We start from the raw sequence: 18,186 nt of genomic DNA, 5'->3' as shown, positions 1-18,186 counted from the left end.
GGTTCGATTCCCGGCAGAGTCGGGAACTGTAATCATAATTAGTAAATTCCATTGGCACGGGGCTGGGTGTATGTGTGTATTCATAATCATTTCATCCTCATCACGACGCAGGTCACCTACGGGAGTCAATTCAAAAGACCTGCACCTGGCAAGCCGAACTTCTCCTCGGACACTTCCGACACTAAAATCCATACGCAATTTTATCCTGTCACAATGTTAAGCCCAGTAAAGTGTGACAGTAGAAGTAATATTACTGTATATGTTTACTGTAGGAATGCGATAAAACTGTTGTAGATATAAGTCCACTTATTTTGCAAAACAGTTACATTTTTATAGTTTTTGTGTCTTGGGTTCCATACTTCTTCTCTTTGAAACACTGCATGAATAATTTCTTCTTCCACAGCTTCAGAACAAGCTAGGTAACGCTAACCAATTAACCAACACTGCGCGTTGTCTGGCGCTTCGCTTAGCTGTAAGGTAGGCGTTCAGCGCAACAGAGCGCGGGCTGTGTGAACATCTGGCTTAGGAACAAAGCACTGGTTATGCTTAGCGTGACGCTTAGCGTTGAGCAACACGCGACACACTATGCGAAGCGCGCTCGGTGTGCACGCGGCCTTAGAGTTTGTCCCTGCGCTTCATTAATGGTCATACAGAGGGCTAGTCGACTTGATACCTTCCCGTCTGTACGTACGTCGATGTTCTCTATTAGCAGCATGTAATTATTAGAAAAATTCTGCCATCTGTTGAGAATATTATGAAGCTGGGGCAGATCAGAGAATCAAAGAGTATTTAGCACAGAATATTATTCTCCCATGATCTGGCAGTAATCAAACATGGCTGCATGCAACGACATTACTAAGGATGAAAATAGCATATATCAGAATACTAATGAAACTGTTATCGAGCTCGATAGCTGCAGTCGCTTAAGTGTGGCCAGTATCCAGTAATCGGGAGATTGTGGATTCGAGCCCCACTGTCGGCAGCCCTGAAGATGGTTTTCCGTGGTTTCCCATTTTCACACCAGGCAAATGCCGGGGCTGTACCTTAATTAAGGCCACGGCCGCTTCCTTCCAATTCCTAGACCTTTCCTATTCCATCGTCGCAATAAGACCTATCTGTGTCGGTGCGACGTAAAACAAATAGCAAAAATGAAACTGTTTGTAGCTTAGCAACCTGAGAAGTACAAAATGTATTGCGGGTTAGAGTAAGCCTTCGCCTGCAATTGTTGGAGTAATAATTTTAGGACTTGATTTTATGTTTACTCAAATATGGCTGAACTTAGAGACCTATCAATGTCTCATGATTCACTGGCAGGTAATTCCGGAGAGAATAAAACAAAAATGAAGAAAATCGGTCCAGTAGAACCTGATGATGATGGTCGTTGTTTAAAGGGGTCTAACATCTAGGTCATCGGCCCCTAATGGTACAAAATGAGATGAAATGTAATGACAAATTAAAAGACCAAAATCCTCCACTGACCAGAATTCAAAACGTGAGGATGAAGAATGAATGGATGGATAGGAATTTAAAACAATCAGTGGATCCGACCCGCAATGCCTCACATTCCCAGAAACTGATGTAAAACAATAGTATAACCGACCAAGGGACTGCTGCTATAGCAAAATACTGAATCGATGATGCTTGTAGTCTAAAGGGGTCCAAAATCCAAGTAATCGGCCCCTCATAGTGGTACTTATCGCTAAGAAAGCAGAACCATGGTATTTGTCATCTTGCGGCACTAATCAAGAGTAGCGTAGACTAACGGTATTCCACACATTATGGTACTACTCACAGGTAATGAAATTCCCACATGTAACACAGACCTACGGTGTTTCGCACATTGCGGCGCCATTTACAGGCAACGCAAACCTATGGTGTTCATCACATAAGTGTACTAACCACAGGGACTCGTACTATTCCGTGGTGTTGCTCATATAATGGTACTAATCACAGGTTCTGTAAAAGCCGACAACGCACTCTGTTGCTACTAAACACAAACCTATTTTGTACCTAACATAGTGGTACTACGCGCAAGTAAAAGTGACCCATGGTGTTTCCCGCGTGGTGGTACTAATTACAAGTGGTCTCATGGTTCTAATTCGATCATCCCTAGGTCACCCCTTTCAGTCGCCTCTTTCGACAGGCAGGGGATACCGTGGGTGTATTCTTCATCTGCGTCCTCCACCCACAGGGGGTTTCAGTAGAATCGACGGACAGATTTTTTTACAGTTGGCTTTACGTCGCACCGACACAGATAGGTCTTATGGCGGCGATGGGATCGGCAAGGTCTAGGAGTGGGAAAAAAGCGGCCGTGGGCTTAATTAAGGTACAGCCCCAGAATTTGCCTGGTGTGAAAATGGGAAACCACTGAAAACCATCGTCAGGGCTGCACGGCCAACTCGCCCGATGCGGACGGATTTGCCAAAGCTGTTATCAGTAAACTCTTAATATATAGATTATGCCAGTGCCTAGAACACTAAAGACAATTTGGTCGGCGGGTGCAGAGAGGAAGTGGTCACGGCCCATTTCCAACGACGAACCGAGCAGACGAGCGGTGGCCATAGCTCTGCATCCGGTAGACGGAATGGGGCTGGTCTCCACCGTCGGCTGTCCTGAGAATAGTTTTTCGTGGTTTTCCATTCTCCTCCACTGTAGGCGAATGTCGGGACAGTTACTAGTATAGGTTTTTTTATCACATACCCTCACACTGAAAATCATTGATATTCTCTTTTTATTGCAATGTAAAACCAAATGAGTTGGCCATGCGGTTAGGGAGGCGTAGTTGTGAGCTTGCATTCGGGAGATAGTAGGTTCGAATTCCACCTTCGGCAGCTCTGAAGATGTTTTCCGTGGTTGACTCTCAAAAAATCAATAGCCATTCTTCCGGAACCGTTTCAGGCGCGAACTTAAAATTTTACATGAAGGGTGGTCTTCTATATCCCAGATATTAATAAATATTTAAAAACATTCATCCCCTAAAAAGTACATTCATTCCTCCATTACTGTTCGACGTACAAAATAAAATTTTCACAGGTTGGTCACTTTTACGTCCTAGATCTTAAAGAAGACGGAGTTTAAAGCATTACACTTCGTCTGTACGGATTTCAAATGAGTGTTAGATCAGAGAATAAACAGTCATATTCCAAAAACTGTTTGACGTACGAACTGAGGGTGTGTTTTACCGGCTCAAGAGGTAGTGGATTCCCTAAAATGTAAAATTTTGAATACTAACTTTCAGTTTAAAACCGTAGTGAAGCACGAGTATCTTGCTAGTTCATATATATATGAGAACTCTGTAGTGATAACTCACAGGTGCATGCAGTTGTCGGGTTATGTCTTTGTTGGTTCGCAGACTGGTCTAGTGTGTTCATCCAGCTGTAGAAATGGACGCAAGCAAAGAAGAGCAGAGAACTGTGGTTCGGTTTCCGGTGACAGTGTGATGGAGTGCGCGAAACTCATCGTTGCATGTCTGCTGTGTATGGCGAACACTGCGTGTCCATGACGAGTGTGTACGAGTGGACAAGGATAGGCCCATCGAGCCATCACTCCTGATGTTTTAGGGCGGATTGATCGCCTTATCCGGGAAAAACGAATCTCGAAGGAAGGAAGACATTCGTGGACGTCGGTTCCATTCGGACGAGAAAGTGCAAGAGTGGGTGCGGTTATGGATCCGTCAGCGACCCAACTCTTTCTACAAAACTGAAATTGATCGTCTTGTGTCGCAGTGAGATAAATGTATTAACGGTAATTACTTTTGAATAAAACCATTCCATGGTCACGTTGTTGCGAGCGTTCCTTGTTCATTTGACTGCCCCTTATAATATTTTGTGCATTCCTTTCTATAAGAATTATTTTAAAAAAATACCTCTCAAATTATTCCACTGGACAAAGGAACTTTTGATAATTCCTTTATATTCCTCTCGACATTTACCTGAGCTCTCGGTCGTCATGGTACCAAACATTTTTAAGCATACCAACAATTGCAATGTTGTTTGAAATGGGGAGGAAATTGTTTCTACCTGACGGATGGGAGCGAATTCATGTGTTCAAATGCGAATGAGATTTAAATCCCAGGGACGAATTCATGAGATCCCATAAAAGTATTATTATTTGTTTAAAGTCATAGTAACTTATATGGGTTTTCGGTGACTATAGAACAGGTAAAGGCAGCGACTATGACCTAAATTAAGGTACACTCCTAGAATTTGTCTGGAATGAAAATGGGAAACCACAAACATAATACATGGTCTGCCGACAGTTGAGTTTGAACCTAGAGCATAGACGGTGAACGTTAACATTTAACACTAAAGAGCTGGTCTGTTCCACTTGGATTGATCTCGTGTATCTCAATCAAATTTCTGCTGAAATTCACACAAAATGTTTCTGATTCCTTTTTTTATAAGCGAGGCAGTCTCTTTAGGCGAAACATGAAAGACATGCATGCCCTTGCCTCTGGTGTATCGAGTGGATGTTCCAACAAGAAGATCGATGTCGACTGCACAGTCAACTGTTTATCTTGTAATTACATCTGCCGACTTGCTCCACTCAACCATTAACCTGCGGTACAGTCTATTCAAGTTCAGATGTCAGCATGCATTGCCGGGGTCGGTAAATACAGTAATATTAGGCGGTAAAAGACCAAGGTATGAATATGACGAACAGATTACAATAGATGTAGGATGTGGTAGTTCGTTGGTCAACACAGGGGAGGCTGCATCAAACTAATCTATGGACTGATGACCCAAGCAACAATAACAACAACAACAACAACGTATGTACACAGAACTGACGTTTGCCTGTTACGTTTATTGGTGGGTTTTCGTGCACTACTTCCCTATCTCTGTGGAAAACCACACAAACATGTCGCTGCGACTCAAACAAGCATGCCACTATCTAAACAGCATCTATAAACAACAGAACATATTATATCGTTTAATTCTAACATATGGTTCATGTTTGTGGGTTACTGTAGTCACGTCCTAGTTCGTGAACCATGAGCAACGGCTGAGTGGCCTAGTAAGTGGTCCTGAGAGTCGGGATACCAGTTGCTACGGAATGGCAGTGGGCATCTCTGACATATTCTGAATCATCGACCTAATTGTGCTCAGGCGGCTAGGATTATACAATCCATCGTGGTCCCTAACCCGTTACGGGAGGTATCCTAACTTGGACTATGTCTAACTAGGGTAGCATCCTGCTCCACAGAATTTACCGAGCTCAGAACGTTTTAAGCAAGCCTCGGACCTATGGGAGTAACGGAGTCCCACTCCCATTTGACAGGCGAGGGACTCCTTGGAAACAGCTTATCGAACGAAATAGGATTCGATGGGGATCTACTAATATTAATGGGGCTTATGGAAGAAAGTAAGTAGAACTGGATGAGTCAGCAAAGATGATGATCTGGATGTGCTAGGAGTAAGTGATATTCGGGTATGGGGACATAACGAGGAAGAGATAGGAGATTATAAAGTGTACTCGATGGGTGTTGGAAGGTAATAGGAATGGGAATAGTTTGCTGGAATTCTGTGCTAGTATGAGATTAGCAGTCACGAATACATTCTTTAAGCATAAGGCTATTCACCGCTACACATGGGAGGCTAGGGGTACCAGATCCACACATGGGAGGCTAGGGGTACCAGATCCATAATATACTATATCTTAACCGACTTCGAATTCAGGAAATCTTTTGGGAATGTACGGGTTTTCCGAGAATTTTTCGAAGATTCAGACCACTATCTGATCTGTAGTGAAATAAGTATCTTTAGGCCTAGGATAGAGAAAGTGAAATCTGTCTGCAAACGAATAAGGGTAGAAAATGTCAAGGACGAGAACATTAGACATAAATGGATACGATTAGTGAGAAGTTCCGAACTGTGGACAGTAAGCAGGTTCAGGATATAGAAAGGGATGTTGTAGTAGAAATAGCAAGTGAATACCTAGGAAGAACTGTGTGTAAAGGTGTAATAAAGCGAACACTTGGTGGAGTGATTACAGTGAGAGCAGCTTGTACACGTAAAAAGAAGGCTTATCAGAAATGGCTCCAAACAAGGGCCGAGACAGACAGGGAATTGTACTTAGATGAAAGAAACAGAGCGAAACATATAGTTGTTGAATCCAAAAAGAAGTCGTGGGAAGATTTTGGTAATAATCTGGAAAGGCTAGGTCAAGAAATAGGGAAACCTTTCTGCACAGTAATAAAGGATCTTAGGAAGGGAAAGAAAAAGGAAATGAACAGTGTTTAGGGTAATTCAGGTGAACTTATGATTGATCACAGGGAATCACTGGACAACTGGAAGGAATATTTTGAAAATATTCTCAACGTAAAAGGAAATATCCCTTGTGGTGTCGCGAACAACAGAGCTCATGGGGAGGAGGAAAATGGTATTGGTGAAATTATTCTTGAGGAAGTGTAAAGGATGGTAAATAAACTCCAGTGCCATAAAGCAGCAGGAATAGATGAAATTAGACCTGAAATGGTGAAGTTGCACCTATCTATATGCAAGGGAACAGAAAGGATTGCAAGAACTATCGAAGTATCTCATTGATTAGTAGTCCGGCTCCATGGCTAAATGGTTAGCGTGCTGGCCTTTGGTCACAGGAGTCCCGGGCTCGGTTCCCGGCAGGGTCGGGAATTTTAACCTTAATTGGTTAATTTCGCTGGCACTGGGGCTGGGTGTATGTGTCGTCTTCATCATCATTTCGTCATCACGACGCGCAGGTCGCCTACGGGAGTCGTATCAAAAAGACCTGCATCGGGCGAGCTGAGCATGTTCTCGGACACTCCCGGCACTAAAAGCCATACGCCATTTCTTTTCATTGATTAGTATACCAGGCAAAGTATTCACTGGTATCTTGGAAGGGAGGGTGCGATCGGTCGTTGAGAGGAAGTTGCATGAAAGCCATTGTGGTTTCAGATAGACATGAGCTGTCAGGATCAGATTTTCAGTATGCGCCAGGTAATTGAAAACTGCTACGAGAGGAATAGGCAGTTGTTTATGTTTCGTAGATGTAAAGAAAGCATATGACAGGGTACTGAGGGAAAAGATGTTCGCCATACTGGGGGAATATGGAATTAAGGATTGATTAATAAAATCAATCAAAAGCACTTATGTTGACAATTGGGTTGCAGTGATAATTGATGGTAGAATGAGTTCTTGATTTAGGGCACTTACAGGGGTTAGTCAAGGCTGTAATCTTTCACCTTTGTTGTTCATAGTTTACATGGATCATCTGCTGAAAGGTACAAAGCGGCAAGGAGGGGTTCAGTTAGGTGGAAGTGTAGTAAGTAGTTAGCCTATGCTAACGACTTGGTCTTAACGGCAGATTGTGCCGAAAGCCTGCAGTCCAATATCGTACAACTTGAAAATAGGTGCAATGAGTATAGTATGAAAATTATCCTTTCCAAGACTAAATTGATGTCAGAAAGTAAGAAATGCAAGGCAGCTGAATGTCAGATTGGTGATACAAAGCTGGAAAAGGTGGATAATTTCAAGTATTTAGGATGTGTGTTCTCCGAGGATGGTAATATAGTAAGTGAGATTGAATCAAGGTGTAGTAAAGCTAATGTAGTGAGCTCGCAGTTGCGATCAGCAGTATTCTGTAGGAAGGAAGTCAGCTCCCGGACGAAACTCTCTTTACATCGGTCTGTTTTCAGACCAACTTTGCTTTACGGGAGCGAAAGCTGGGTTGACTAAGGATATCTTATTCATAAGTTAGAAGTAACAGACATGAAAGTAGCGAGAATGATTGCTGGTACAAACAGGTGGGAACAATGACAGGAGGATACTTGGAATGAGGAGATAAAGACTACTTTAGGAATGAACTCGATGGATGAAGCTGTACGCTTGAGCCGGCTTCGGTGGTGGGGTCATGTGGGGCAAATGGAGAAGGATAGGTCACCTAGGAGAATAATGGACTCTGTTATGGAGGATAAGAGGATAAGAGAAGACGACGATGGTTAGACTCAGTTTCTAACGTTTTAAGGATAAGGGGTACAGAACTAAATAAGGCCACATCATTAGTTGCAAATAGAGGATTGTGGCGATATGTAGTTAATTCACAAAGGCTTGCAGACTGAACGCTGAAAGGCATAACGGTCTATAATGATAATGTATGTATGCAATTTTTATATTCGGCGTTATACAAACCACTGACTACGAAGGTGTTGCCCAGCCTCGAAAGTGACAAACACTTCTCACATCTTCATGTCTACGCCGTCAGAAATTCGGAAGTGTCAGAATTAACGGAACTGAAATGTTTCGTTTCAGTAACTGAGGAAGCAAGTAGACATGTTCTTTCAGTGACTTGGACAACACGCATTACATGGAATCCGAACCACAGGGACGTAACTATTTATTTCAAACAATTGTGTTGATCATGATTTCAGTATTCACTTTTGTATTGTGTCATTAGGTCTTTATGAAGAAACTAACTGTCTCCCGGAGGCTCGCTGATCCTCAAATAGCTCCAAAGAAGGTTCCCCGGTAATGGAAAACTGCATAAGCCAACGGCGGTGGCAAAATGAGGTATACTACGGAAGATAGTGAGGAACTTTGCTATTGCTTTCCTCACTGGATCAGAAAGTGCTCTTGCAATATAATGGGCGCTATGACTAGCATAGCAGCACCTTCTTATTTTATTTTATTTTTTACAAGTTACTTTACGTTGCAACGACACAGATAGGTCTTATGGCGACGATGGGGTAGGATTGTGCTAGGAGTGGAAAGGAAGCGGCCGTGGCCTTAATTAAGGTAAAGCCCAAGCATTTTCTCGGTCTGGAAACGGGAAACTAAGGAAAATACTCTTCAGGGCTGCCGACACTGGGATTCGAACGCACGGTCTCCCGAATGCAAGCTCACAGCTGTGCGCTCCTGAACGCACGACCAACTTGCTCGGTAAGTGTTAACATTCAAATGAACTTGTAAATAACTGTAAATAGCAGTGTAATAAAATTTGGTCCGTTGCAAAACACGCTACCTCGTGTAGTAATTTTAATTTTTGAAGATCCTGATAATGGGCCTCAATGGTGAATAATCTCTCCTGGTAAAACAGCAAAGGTTCCACTTCCGAAAGGTTCAAACGAATCTCTACTGGTAGCACAACAATGGTTACACTTCACAAAGGTTCAAATAACTCCGTAGAACAGTGAATGCATGAATGTGAAAACTCCGGTGAAGTGGAAGGTAAATACTTTCACTAAATAATAATAATAATAATAATAATAATAATAATAATAATAATCGTATGGCCTCAGCTACCGTGTGCAGACATTTCAATTTGACGCCATCTGGCTGTCTGCTCGTCAATTTCGACGTTCCGTTTTACTCTAGGCCCACTAGATGGCAGACCGAGTAAACCGAAACTCTCTTGGGCGTCTATGGCTGAGATTTAATGAATTTTGTCGGGTAAATACCAAATGTGTCACCAGAGATCTTTTACATGCCAACATCGTACGACATGGAGTGTCTAAAGGACTTTTTTCCGCCCTTCAAAAATCCGACTACCTCTGCCGGGTTTGAACCCGCTATCTTGGGATCCGGAGGCCGACACTCTACCACTGATCCACAGAGGCAGCTAATACTTTCACTGTGACTCTACGATTAACTGATTTGATGTAATAACATATACAACGATGTACTACAAATCTAGTAATGAAGTGTCTCATAACATAGTCAGAATGTTGTAATGAGTGCTGCAGAAATCCATGACATTTAATTTTTTTCAGTCTCTCTTCGTGCACTTAATATCTGGTGTTCGAAAATTGTGATGGGTGGAAGACTATCTTCTTTCTAGAGTACTGTTAAGGCGTGTTTTCAGTTGTTGACCTCAATAGCGAAAACTTGGTACTGTATTCGAAATGAGGCAAAGATCTGATGTGCTGTTGTTATATTCTTGTACTGGGTGTTAAGCTTCAGAAATGTTTCGTATAACTTCAATTTGACTTGTGCTGAGTGCACTTAAAGTAAGCAACTCTACTACCTGACTTCAACAGTTCGGTGGTACTAGAACTCCGATGATGCAAAGGTTCATAAAATATTCAGTGCATGAAACCAGTTCATCGTGAAGAGGGATAAATGACTGCACGAACATTCCAATTTAAACGTCATTTGAAGTACGAATGTGTGTGTACCTAAACCTCGATATACTTATGATGATAGTCTGCGTCGGTGAAAACTTTCAATGCGTTAGTGTGACGTTAAACTTCTAGCAATAAAATGTATCATTCTGTATTCTCCTTCGGATAAAAAACTTTAAACCGACGTTATATAGAAGATCTTAAGTTCTTATTCGTTATTGAAGTTCTTGGGGGAGGAGATTCATCAGAATAAATGTAATTAAGAAGCCTCAGCAAACACAGCTGTCCAACAGCATACCAAATTAAACAAATATGAAGCTTTTATGGTATGCTCTTGAAATAGATTGGACATTACGGGTCATTTCATTCACTTAGAACGCAACTTCAGAGGCTACTGCAAATTTAAATATGTCAGTACGAACTTTTGAAATTTTTGAATATATTGTGAGACTTCAGACAATGGCTAGAAAGAAGTATTCATAATGAGGTACGGACCTGATATGTTACTGTTATATTTTTGTCTTAGGTATGAATCTGTTTGAATTTGTTGTACAGTTTTCTGGTTTGGATTTAAGCAGGCTAAATGTTGCGAAGAGTGTTACCACAGCGCTACTAATGATGTGGTGTACGGGTTTGGAGTCGAGGAAACTGAATGTGTGAACACTTCATCACGAGTTAAATTTGGTGGTCAAGGAACATCTGTACAGTAGGAACCTCCTCACTGCTGCCTATTGTAGAAAACGTTCTGCAGGAAGATGACCAGCAGGTTCCTCGTTTAAGTCACTGAAAATAGGAGTCAGGAACAAGTGAGTGGGTGCAATGGATGATGGAAAACCAGATCGCCAAAATATTCTCATAAATCGCGGTGTCGAAGAATAATTTGCATTCTGAAGCGGAAATGAAAAATGGAGTGCATTATGACTTGATAGTTACGTACGCATAACGGCAATGGAGTGTGTTTTTTTTTTTAACCGTACGAATGAGTGAGGTTTGGACGAAATTTCAGAACGAGAAAAGTAAATAAATTGCTGTTGCTCAACTCCTGTGAGTGAGGGCAGTACACTAACACTCACGATATCCCCTGCCTGTTATAAAATTGGCCGTAACCAATAGGGGACCCAGTGGCTCTTAACGTCGGAGCGCGGGTTGTGACCACGGGGCACATAGCTGAGTCCTGACATTGCTTCCATTTACTTGTGCCAGTATCCTCACTTTAATCTATCATACCCGACATCACTTGGTCAATTATTGCTTTTCTCCCGACCCCGACGGTTTTATATGTACAGCAGAAAATCTGTCCGTCCGTCTGTCTGTCCTTTATACGCCTACAAATTCATACCGTTCCACCAATGTGAACCAAATTTCATACACGTATCTTTTAGGAACCTTCTGTTTGTCCCGTCTACAAGAAATTTTAGCAGCCCTGTTCGTTCTCTAGATTTAGGCCCTTTGGGACATTAACATAGGCTAATGTAGGTGAAATATCGAATTTGTCGTACAAGGACGAGACAGTGCTCATTTTAAGCCTCATTAAACAAAACAAAAAACTCAGTAAGTCCCTATGGGCCCAAAAACGATTTTTAATGCCCTAAAACCAATTATTATGAAGATTCCGATTTCGGAATCGGATGAAGTTATGACCGGCCGTAACCATGCCAATGTCAGCTCTGGAATACTGGCCTGGTGTTCCTGTAGGTACGTGAGTGAATATAGGCTAGGCCAAGGAGAGATTCTGCTTATACATGTGACTTACTGTCTGAAAAAGTATTGTCGGCGTAAGCCACCTCTAGGGGTGGAGGTAGGGCGGAGGTGGCATATAAAAATAATTGTAAATAGTGTCGAATCCGCAGTTTTCGAGGTCACTGGGATGAACAGTGACACTCTGCATGTGGTTCAAGTCCAAGTTCAGACCCATCAGCTCGAGGGTGAGAAGGGGTGGAAAGGAAAATATCCAAACTGACCGAGATTATGGGTGAATGTGTGTATGTTTCAGCATAGTTCTCGCAGCACTACGAGTGGGAGTGGAAAGGCGATGAAATATAAAAATAGTAGAAAACGAACCATATTAAATGTAAGATCCATAGTTTTTGGGATCGCTGAGAAGAAAAATGACATTCCGTAAATCGTTCAAGTACAAGTCCAGGCCCTATCCGTATGTGGTAGGAAGGAGCGAAAAAATATCCAAAACAACCACGATTATGGATGTGTGTGTGCATATTCTAGCATAGCTGTCAAACAAACAAACAAACAAAGAAACAAACAAAGAGTACTATCTTCTTCTTCTTCTTCTTATTATTATTATTATTAAGATTTTCAATTGAGTATATGAACCAGGCTTCAGAACAGTCGGGAACACAGCGTCGCATGAAGTCCATCATCCCACTGGACAGAGCCATTCCCTACTCATAGCTCGAAGTGAGACACACTGACATACTGACAGATGTGGTAAGTATAAGGATGAACATTTTTTGGTTTAAATGGAAGCTATTTTTCAATTCTTCGTGGACCTCAGTTATAATTTTAAAATATGCATGAACAACTGACCAAGAGACTCTCTTAATGTTTTCAGGGGTAAACTTCAGTCACTGTCTCCGACGCCTCCCACATCATTTATTTACATTTGAATGCATTCAGTTTTAATTTGACACTCAGGAATTCTCATTTATGTATCACCAATGAATACAACATACAAATAATTCCAAAATAAAGTGAAAGAACAATAAAACTTCAATGTATACCAACGTAATACAAGAACATACTAAAACCAAACCAAACCCCATGGCGTAACAGCCTACCGCTGCTCATCCCGAATGTCTGCAGACTACGAGGTGTGCGATCGGTGATCGGCACGACGAATCTTCCAGGCCGTTATTCTTGGCTTTCTAGATATAGGTCAAAGGCAGGCATTTATATAAGTGGAGGCACATGATTCCTCTAACTCTCCGCCACTACATTGTCCTACATAGGAGGCTTGCAGTGGTGTCTCAAGGGCGCACTAGTGCCAGCGTCTTGGAAAGGTGTACCACTCCAGCTGATGAACCCACTGCTACACTGGAGCGAAACACTAGTAATGTCATGACTGAAAAGCCTAAAGACTTAAAGAACTGAAATATTTTTAACATCTGGAGTCGATGAAATTAAATTTCCGTTTCCATCTAGGAACCTTATTTTTATGATATAGGCCAAAACATGCATTTATACAAGTGGAGGCACATGCTTCCTCTAACGCTCCGTCACTGCATTGTCCTACATAGGAGGCTTGCAGTGGTGTCTCAACGGCGCACTAGCCGCCAGTGTCTTGGAAAGGTGTAGCAATCCAACTGATGAACCCACTGCTACACTGGGGCGAAACGCTGCTAATTTTAGGACTGAAAAAGCCTAAAAATTTAAAGAGCTTAGATGTTTGTAAGAATATATTATTATTCAAAGAAAATACAAATACAAAAATAAAGAAGAGCTCGTTTTGTGCTAAGTTAATTGATGTAAACATATAAAATAATTTATAGATTGTTAATCTCAAGTGTTGGTACTAATAGTTGTGTGGAGGGAGAGGGCACACGGTGGGTCTATCCAACAAAATGTCATAATTCGACGTCGTGCTCCCAACTTTAATAACAATGTTATTGTTTTTTTATGTCTCACTAACTTTTACGGTTTTCGGAGACGCCGAGGTGTCGGAATTTTGCCCCGCGAGAGTTCTGTTTTGTGCCAGTAAATCTACTGACACGAGGCTGACGTGTTTGAGCACCTTCAAATACCACTGGACTGGGCCAGGATTGAACCTGCCAACTTTACGGCTGCCTAAGTCGTATTGCCCAACAAAAATATTATACATGTCTTATCCTCCTCTGTCATCTCTTGGAGATTGTGCAAAAGCTCCTCAATACTATCCATAGCTATTCGTTCTTTGTGAATGTCTCAATTAATTTCACTGGGAAAAAATGTATGGTGTCTGGAATGTTAGAACTGATTCTAGCTGCTGATTCTAAAACTCCTGACCATTTTGTTCAAGCAGCTCTAGTTCTCAGTATTTTAATTTTGTGATAATGTATTAATTTAGTTCCCACCAATGTTCGTTTATTATTCTCTACACATTATACATCTGCATATGTAAATTACACGTCTGGAAGGTTTTATTTCTTTGTAAATGTATAAATGGCTTCATCACGAAAATGTATCAAAAGCCCTGATGTTTTTTGTTACATTTCTGGGGAGTACAAGTTCTCTCAGTGGAGACCAGTTATAACGTATTTGTGAAAATAACAAATTTTGCTTACTTCAAACTGAAACTGGGGGACCAAGGTAAGTCACGGGCACCAAATTTCATGTAAAAAGTGTATACAAAGCACCTGCGACAGTGGGCAAAGGAAGAACATGAAATGTGGTATGCTTATGGTATTACGTTAACGGAGCAACCACACTGATCACTTATTTCTGTTTAGTAAAACCAAATTAAAATTAGGAAACTTGATATCAAAAGTACTCGTTATCTTAATAAAGTACTGGTGTTTCTTCGTCTGCGTTGTAGGCTTAATTTAATAACAAAATATGTTCCAAAAGTACTTGTAATATTAATGAAGTACTGGTGTTTGTTCACCTGTGTTATAGGCTTAATAACCAAATATGTCATAACGTGAGAAAGAGAGCTGACATGCAGAATGTACGATGATGTTTGTTGTTTAAAGGGGCCTAACATCGAGGTCATCGGCCCCTAATGGTACGAAATGAGACGAAATGAAATGACAACTTAAAAGTCCAAAATCCTCCACTGACCAGAATTCAAAGCGTGAGGACGAAGAATGAATGGATGGACGGATATGAATTTGGAACGATCAGTGGATCCGACCTACAATGCCTCACATGCACAGAATCTGGCACAAAACAGTAGTATTACTGACCAAGGGACTGTTTCTATAGCAAGATGCTGAATCGATTATGCTTATAGTCGAAGCAGGTCCAAAACCCAGGTCATCGGCCCCTCATAATGGTATTTATCACTAGGAAGTAGAACCATGCAATGTGTAATGTGGCGGTACTAATGAAAAGTAGCGGAGACTCGCGGTATTCCACACATTATGGCACTATTCACAGGTAGTGTAATGCGCACATGTAACACAGACCTATGGTGTTTCGCACATTGCGGCGCTATTGCAGGCAACGCAAACCTATAAAAGCAACCCAAACCTATGGCGTTCCTCACATAAGTGGACTAACCACAGGGACTCGTATTATCCCGTGTAAGTCCTCACATAGTGGGAACTGAGCATAGGTAAGACAGAACCATGGTGTCGCTCATATAGAGGTACGAATCACAGGTACTGTAGGACCCACCTCCTGATTCACACACTGTCGCTACTAATCACAAACCTATCGCATAGCTAACATAGTGGTACTACGCGCAAGTAAATGCAGCCCATGTTGTTCCCTGCGTGATGGTACTAATTACCAGCAGTTTCATGGTTCTAATTGAATCATCCCTTGGTCGCCCTTTTAGTCGCCTCTTACGACAGGCAGGGGATACCGTGGGTGAATTCTTCGTCTGCCTCACCCACCCACAGAATCTACGATCCAAAAGGGACTAATATCTTAGACACCAAAAATTGTGTTCACCAGTGATAACAATGAGTGGTGTGTGTGAGTGCTAAATAAATATATGTTCAATAATATGTTGTTCGTCCAGGTAGAACCATGTTATTGTTCTATGTAATTAATGTACCGGGAATTATGAATATTTAAGAACACTTTAGTCACGAAGTTGTACTTTGGAAGAGCACGCCCACTTTTATAGAATTTTATATTTGAACCTGCAATTTCTTAGCTATTAGGGATAGATTTCTGAACTCAGTTCCGTTCTACTCATAAAACCCAGTCTGTATGTTAGTAACGATGAAACGTTGTGATATCGTTTATTTGCATTTACAAAATATTATATATCGTGGTGAAAGTAAAACCAGCATTCAGATCTTGAATTGCATTTATTTAAATATGTTTTGTGGAACACATGAGCCCGAATTTATCCCACGCTCTGCTGCAGTCATTCAAATTGCTGGACATTTCATCTGTCATGACCATATATTTCCATCTCCATGTAACAATATACCAATGTCGTGTCCGTCGATTTAATGGCTCGTAAAGGACATCTTCCGAAACAAAATTCTGAGTTATAATCATCATAAAATATCAAAGCCAATATATTAAAACAGTGCTGATAATAATAATAGTAGTAGTAGTAGTAGTAGTAGTAGTAGTAGTAGACTAGTAGTAGTAGTAGTAGTAGTACATGATGTTGGTTTGAACTCTATAATTCATTATAATTCCTTACAATTCATTGCCATAGAGTAGTAGTAGCAGTAGTAGTAGTAGTAGTAGTAGTAGTAGTAGTAGTAGTAGTAGTAAAATTTGACAGTCTTATCAGCACACAATTTTGTTTCCGAACCTGTCCAACGACATGTTCAGCCAGCCTTTCTCATGTTAATTTTAACTTTGTTGTATTTTACTTCGACGACAAACCTATGTTGATGAACATGTTTTAAATAATTTTGAATTACTGGTGATGGACTTTTAGAGTCTGAAAACCAAGCGAGCTGGCCGTGCGGTTAGGGGTGCGCAGCTGTGAGCTTGGATTCGGGAGGTAGTGGGTTCGAACCCCACTGTCGGAAGCCCTGAAGATGGTTTTCCGTGGTTTCGCCATTTTCACCCCAGGCAAATGCTGGGGCTGTACCTTAACTAAGGTCACGGCCGTTTCCTTCCCACTCATAGGCCTTTCTTATCCCATCGTCACCATAAGACCTATGTGTTCCGGCGCGACATTGTAAAAATAAAGAGAGTCTGGAAACCTCTTCTGATCCAAAAATTGTGTGCTGATACGACTTTAAAATGTTTATAAGAACGAAATTCTAGTTCCTCGGCGTCTCTGAAAACAGCGAAGTAGTTAGTGGGACGTAACACTATTTAACATTATCTAATAATTATTACCATAATCAATAGATGCCGAGGTGTGAGAATTTTGTCGCACGAGAGTTCCCTAACGTGCTGGGAATCAGTGGCATGCAGTTGTCGCATTCTAACACACTAATGCCACTGACCTCAGTCTTAATGTAACGCGCTTACTGGGAACAAGTCCCAGCTTTCCATTCATTGTGAAATAGCCAACTTGGAAGTAAACAGGCTTCGATTCAGAAACTGGCAGCTATGACGTGATGCTATATGATGCGAGATCTGAAATGAAAGTGCTCCACTCGACCTTATCGATCCAGTGTACGAATCGGAGGACTTCGAAATTAAGCCTCAGTCGTATCCGAATGGAACATGGACTATGTTCGCACAACCTCCACAAATGGGAAATACGTCTTAGTCCAAGCTGCAACTGCGGTGTCTCAAATTAAACAAACCACCGCATCGTTGATAAGTACGATTTGAGAACATATCGGGTTATCCAACTGACATTTGAATGTCTCAGCATGAAATCTTGAATAGTGTTTAATATATAACTTAATCTAATTCATTAATATCTCTGTCTGTTGCTTCAACAACAATAATTATGTGCTGTACATTTACAACCTCAATTTCCTTTATACGGTATGCACTAATTTTTTCTGTACAATTTGCTTTACGTCGCACCGGCACAGATTGGTTTTATGGCGACGATAGGATAGGAAAGGGCTAGGAATTGGAAGCAAGCGGCCTTAATTAAGGAACATCCCCAGATAATAAATAAATAAATAAATAAATAAATAAATAAATAACTCCGCCATTGCCGGTCCCAAGCCCGGGGCCCCATCTTGCAAGTGATGGGGAAGGAGGAGGGGGAGGAGTAACAACCTCGTAAAAAAACCTGGGTCCATCTGGCTCCGGATGGTAGCACCCTGTAAGGGCCCCTGCCTAGGGTTACAGGTGAAACCTGGTCAACGGTCTCGAAGGCGGATGAGGAATTTAATGTCCCAACGGTGGAGAGAGCGGAAGAACCTAGTGGAGTAAAGCACGAATAAAAAATCATTTCGGACTAACAATCCGATCTTATCTTGGAATTAATTTCCTACCTTGTACAATGTACAATTTCAATTGCAGAATGGAAAGTCCGCTGAATGAAAGCACTACCCCAGGTGGTAGCT

General features: G+C 41.5%; 1 protein-coding gene across 1 annotated transcript in view; it reads right to left on the bottom strand.

Annotated features, from left to right (window-relative positions):
- LOC136876459 (acetylcholine receptor subunit alpha-like) overlaps positions 1-18,186 on the bottom strand; it is a 1,223,921-nt gene that overhangs the window by 647,065 nt on the left and 558,670 nt on the right. The gene's annotated exons all lie outside the window — the stretch shown is intronic.

Source organism: Anabrus simplex, chromosome 1 (genome assembly GCF_040414725.1).
Source record: "Anabrus simplex isolate iqAnaSimp1 chromosome 1, ASM4041472v1, whole genome shotgun sequence".
Classification (NCBI taxonomy): Eukaryota; Metazoa; Arthropoda; class Insecta; order Orthoptera; family Tettigoniidae; genus Anabrus; species Anabrus simplex.
The sequence above is the reverse complement of the archived record's forward strand: the minus strand, read 5'-3'. Positions and strand labels throughout refer to the sequence as shown.